This window comes from Pinus tabuliformis, chromosome 7 (genome assembly GCF_031772625.1).
Source record: "Pinus tabuliformis cultivar Carrire ecotype Pingquan chromosome 7, CPIR1, whole genome shotgun sequence".
Classification (NCBI taxonomy): domain Eukaryota; kingdom Viridiplantae; phylum Streptophyta; class Pinopsida; order Pinales; family Pinaceae; genus Pinus; species Pinus tabuliformis.
The window spans coordinates 402,691,742-402,697,456 of record NC_142293.1 but is presented as its reverse complement, the minus strand read 5'-3'; the positions used below and the strand labels follow the sequence as shown (position 1 = coordinate 402,697,456).

At 37.3% G+C, this 5,715-nt stretch overlaps 1 pseudogene; it reads left to right on the top strand.

Annotated features, from left to right (window-relative positions):
• The first annotated feature begins 4,870 nt into the window (after window positions 1–4,870).
• LOC149247662 (small ribosomal subunit protein uS19 pseudogene) lies at window positions 4,871–5,326 on the top strand (annotated as a pseudogene).
• The last annotated feature ends 389 nt before the right edge of the window (window positions 5,327–5,715 follow it).

The following is a 5,715-nucleotide window of genomic DNA, read 5'->3' as shown; positions in this document are numbered from 1 at the left end:
GCTTTAGACACAACTTGCTTTTTCACTTTTAAAGAGTCGAGAAAAAGCTAAAGATGACTCTAGTCTCCTTCGATGTTTTAACGAGACCGAAGTGACAAATGCTCGGATGGACTTTTTCCGTTATAGAGTCTGAAAAAGGCCAAAAGGAACTGCTCTGGAGTTCTAGGCAGAGGGTGTGCCAAACTTTTCGCAAAACCGTAGAATACTTTTTAGGGTACGGCCGGTCGATCTTCCTGAATGTTGTGTTCAGTGCATTGCGATCAGTAAGGCGACCGACACGGCTTCCTAAGGATAAAGGTTTTATGCCTATAGCGGTCTCCCAATATATACGCGACGGTACGTGGGAGCACAATCCGTACTGGTGCTATCGTCCCTCAGGAGGAATCACCCACCATCAACGAGATCGACGGTCACCAGGCTTTACGACGCCGGAACACGTCTCTAGCCTAGACCTCTATGTTGTGCGTTATGTTGCAAAGTGTTGTTAAGTTCATTCAATTTATTTTAAGTTGATCTTTTTAGAAGTTTGCCTTTCTGGATCACCATGGGATGTATGATACAATTCCTAAATGCAGTCTAAAGATGATAAGAAAGCTTTATATCTTTTCAACTTATGAAAATCCTAGCTACAAAGGGAAAAGAAAGACACCATCTTTTCTCAAAGAGCAATCAGCACACTCTAATGCACTTTTCCTAAACCAAACATGCAAACTATCAAGATGCAAATGCACAATGCAGGTGTTTGTTTTCCGCTTTCTTAGTATTGATGCCTACAAAGAAAGCTTTTTGTACAACTTTGAATTCGCTTTTAAATGACAAATACAAACAAGTTTACTTTTTCGAAATCAGAGAGGGTAGAAGAGATTACAACACTTAACGATTTCCGAAATGAATACTTGTTTCGACACTTAAAAGAGACAAACTCAAACCAAAAGCAAAAGTAAATGTATAATCAACTGCAAACAGCCAATGAACTCTCTCCTAAGATCACAATCAACAGATCTGAATCAAGGGCTACAGGATGACTATTTCACTCTTGCAAAGGAAGACTGTAAATGACGCCACAAACACATAAAAACACTCACAGTCTTTTTTCACAAAAGGAGATGGAATTTAAGCAGAGAAAAGGAGTTATCAGACTGGTACCTATGCTGGTTACAGGCTGCAAAAATCAGAGATCAAAACAAGGCAAAACATAGCAGAGAACCCCAGCTGCACAAGGCCTAACTGGATCAGCACAACCTCAACACAGGGGTTTTGACATTCAACGTAGGTAGCCTTCACGGGACCTGCGTTGAAATGCAGAACCTCTTCACAGGGTCTGCGCTGAAGGAGAAATGAGAGTTTCTCACTGGGTTCTGGGTCACAGATTGCTGATTAATCTACGGTTTCAGGCCAAATAAAAGCAACAAGCAAGGTACAATCAAAGGGATGCTTTGAGGGGGTACTAAGATCTATCACAAAGGATCATCAAATCATTTGTGAATCCATTGTTCAGATCATAGACAAATCCAGTGATTGGATCAAAGCAGCAGCTATCTACTTTGCATCTGAGAATAGCAAATGCAGTTTGATTGCTGCTGTTGAGTCTATGAAACAAACAATGATAAAGACACAAATAAAATGACTAAATAGATCTCCCCAGCGGAGTCGCCAATTTGTTGTGGGGAAAAATTCCTATGCAGGACGATCCTATCCACCTAAGGTGTGATAGTGCCTTAGCAACAAACAGAGACAGCTATTCTAGTATTCTTCCTTTATGAATTAAGAATGAAGAGAGATGGATGGACTAACTGGTGTCTTCCATTTGTCCGTCGATCCAGTTTCCCTTCTCTTTGAGAGTTCCCAGCTAATTGCCTTCTCGCTCGCCCAGCTTCAAGAGGTTTCTGCAAGATCACAAGAAGAGAACACTACACAAGACATGGATTCATATTCATAACTAGTTCAGGATTAGAAATAAACTAAACATACTAATGCAATCATACATCAAAGATACATCAGTATATAGGAGAAACCAAGATAGCTTTATTGATGAATAACAAGGTTCAGGAAGAGATACAACCCAGAGGGCTCCAATCCAGCATCTCCTTCCCAGCAAATGGAATTCCTATCTTCATCCCCTTCAAAGCATTAAGCACCTAATGATTCCAATCTCAAACCAACAACAATTCTTTGCAATAACAAAATTCCAGCCTCTAGATCTCATGGAGGAGAGATCCATATATAGATGTTTGGAGAGAGGATGAGTCAGCTTGAGATCTGACTAGTGTCCTCTCCCTCTGTCAGTTCTTGATTCCACTTGGAGGTTCTTGCTTCCACTTGGAGACTGGGAACCTCTTACTCATCACAAGTCGAATTCACTGAGGCAAGTGTCATTGAGGAAGATTCTGGAAGCTTCCTGGGTCTTGACACCTCTTGTAATGAACCTGCCATTTGTCAACTCTCGCTCAGCGCACCCTGGTAGTGCTTCTACCTGCGTTGCAGTGCAAGTAGCCAGTGTTGGCTTTGACATTCAGCGCAGACAGCTAGTGGAGCCACTGAATTGATCCTGAATTGACTTGTTTTTGAGCAGTTTCTGGTGGAGAACTTCTGTGAATTGTTGTGGTTTGTTAGCCTTGTTCCTCTAGGGGTAGGAACAACATGTTTAGGGACTTTGGACCCCTTGGATTATGGACATTTCATGCTCAATGCTGTAAGGCACAAAAATGTCTATAACAATTCCCTTCATGGGAAAGGTAAATTGATGACTTATTAATCCTATTATGTGCTCATTTCCTTGTAGTTTAACTTGTTCCTCCCATTTGTCACCTTGAGAGTCCCTGGCATGCATTGTCACACCCTTGTACATCTTCGCATGCCTTTCCACTTGGCACATCTTATCTTGTTTGACATGTATTTGCATTATCTGGCACATGTTAGCATGCCCTAGCATTCCCTAACACACCTTGGCAGTCATGACCTAACAACTAGAATTACATTTTTCCATGACTTGGGAACCTTACATTCACTAGAACACCTTGGCACTCCCTAGTTGTCATGCCCTCTGTTATCCTCCACAATGACCCAAGTTGATCGACGAAGGTAACCACAGACCAAGCTTTTAGTTTGGTAGCTAGCCCTATCAAACTAGAAAGGGCTATCTCTATGAAATCAAACCCAAGAGATGATTGGAATCTAAAGGATTTTAGGCTAGATAGCTAGGCTCAGGTGGGTTTTGGAAAATTTAGGGTTTTATTGTTGGATAAGGGAGAAAAACCAGGTAGCTAGGTCAGAGGATCAAAGGGTTACAACAAAAAAGATATAAAGGAGAAAGGTAGCATTACTTTTGTGATGGATCTTAGGGTTTGTCGGTGTAGTGTAGTGTTTAGAAGAAGTGAGTGGTCTTAATGAGCATGAAACATGAATTCATTAAGCAAGAAAGAAAGTAACACATAATGATTTTTTCCATAAAAACAAAGCTTTATGCAAAGAATTTTGTTTATAAACTCTAAGGAAAACCATTCAAGAATTGATGAAAAAGAGAACATGAATATCTTTCATGTAAAGCTATAACAGAGAAAAATAACATCACAAAATTACTGCACATGAATTCCTAGATAATAGTTGAAAATTGTGTCCTTTGATTTCCAGAAAATGTCCAAGTACAAGCTACAATAGTTCTCTCCTCTGAAATCCAACCTGTTCTATCACCAAGAAACTGATACATAAATACCAAAACAACATCTCCCCACTCTTAGGGGTTGAATCGATGACTCTAGGAACTATTCCATGAGGTGTTCTAACCAAACCCTAATGTCTAGGGAGGTTAAAACACTAGTAGAAAATGAGAAATTAGTGACTAGGTGACTAAAATATTTAGTCACCACAACTTTTTAAAGTAAAATACTACAAAAAATGAGCAATTTTAAGTGACCCAACTAAAAATACCTAACATAAATGACTAATTTAGTTGCGGGTTAAAATATATGACTAGCTAATAAGTAATAAACTAAAAATGACTAATGTGAATGACTAATGTAAACTAAACTATGACTAACTTCTAATAAGGTATTTTTGAGCTACTTACAACTACTTGAAGTTTATTAATAACATTATTCCCCAAAAATAATGGACTACCTAGGAATATTTGAGTTTATTAATAACATTATTCATAGAATTAAGTATATTTTCCACCTCCTTAAGGGTTAGTTGATATTCCCCTTATTTGTAAACCTCATGTTCTCTTTCCCTCTTTATATGAACATACTTGATTAGGGAGGTATTTTATACTCGCCTTATGTGTAAATCTCATGTTCTCTTTCCCTCTTTATATGAACATACTTGCTTAGAGAAGTTTTTTATACTCTCATATGATACAAACATTTTTCAAAATAATTTTTTTTATATTTTTATTGACACTCTCAACCAAAATTATCACTCTCTCGACCTTGAACAATATTAAATATATAACCTCTATATGAAAAAACCTCCTACTCAATAGTGACAACATAAAAAATTAACAAATTGTGAAAATCTAAACTTTGGTTACTCTAAAATCTAAAATCGCCCATTAAAATTTAATTTCTGCTATTCTATTGACAAATTGTTAAAATCTAATCAATTAATGTCCTGCTACTCTTGAGGTAAGGTGTTCCTTGCGTGTGTTTGCAGGAGTAGAGCAAAGGCATTGTCTATTCATTCAGTTGCAACCATGGAGGACGTGGATGTGGATGTTGACATAGTGCAGTTGAAGAAGAGAACGTTCAAGAAGTTATCCTATAGGGATGTTGATTTGGATGCCCTTTTGGAAATGACCTCTTGAGGTAAGGTGTTCGTTGAGTGTGTTTGTTGGAGTAGAGCAGGGAAATTTTTTGTTTATTCAATTACAGCCATGGCAAATGCAGATGTGGATGTTGGCACAATGCAAACAAAGAAGAGAACGTTCAAGAAGTTCTCCTACAAGGATGTTGATCTGGATGCCCTTTTGGACATGACCTTTGAAGATATCATCAAGCTCTTCCATGCTCATGCTTGAAGAAGGTTTCAACGAGGTTTGAAGAGGCAACCAATGGCCTTGATCAAGAAGCTCCATAAGGTGAAACGGGAAGCTCCTACAAGTGAGAAACCACAACCAGTTAGAACCCACTTCCCTAACATGATAATTTTTCCTGAGATGATTGGTAGCATTATTGTTGTTTACAATGTGAAGACATTCAATTAGGCCAAAATCAAGCCTAAGATGATTGGCCATTATCTGGCAGGGTTTTCTATTTCATATAAGCTAGTTAAGCATGGAAGACCTGTTATTGGTGCTACACACTCCTCTAGGTTTATTCCTCTAAAGTAGACCAGCTTAGATCATTTGATATGATGGATATGTAGTTGGGTATTCTTAATTGTTTTTGACTTACAAGTATAGGCACAAATAATTGGTTTCATATTCACATTAGTAAATCCTTTTACAATGCTTAAATGAATTTTTGAAGAGTAATTTTGGGTGTATTGTTACGTTTAATTAGCTAATGCACTATATATACATATATATATATACATATATATATATATATATATATATATATATATATATATATATATATATATATATATATATATATATTGTACAAGTTGAACTATTTGGTTATTTTGATGAAACTTTCGTCAAGAATTTTTTTTTATCATTCCATAGACTATTTTTAGTCAGCTTGTAAATGTTAAGATATCATTTCATTTAATTAT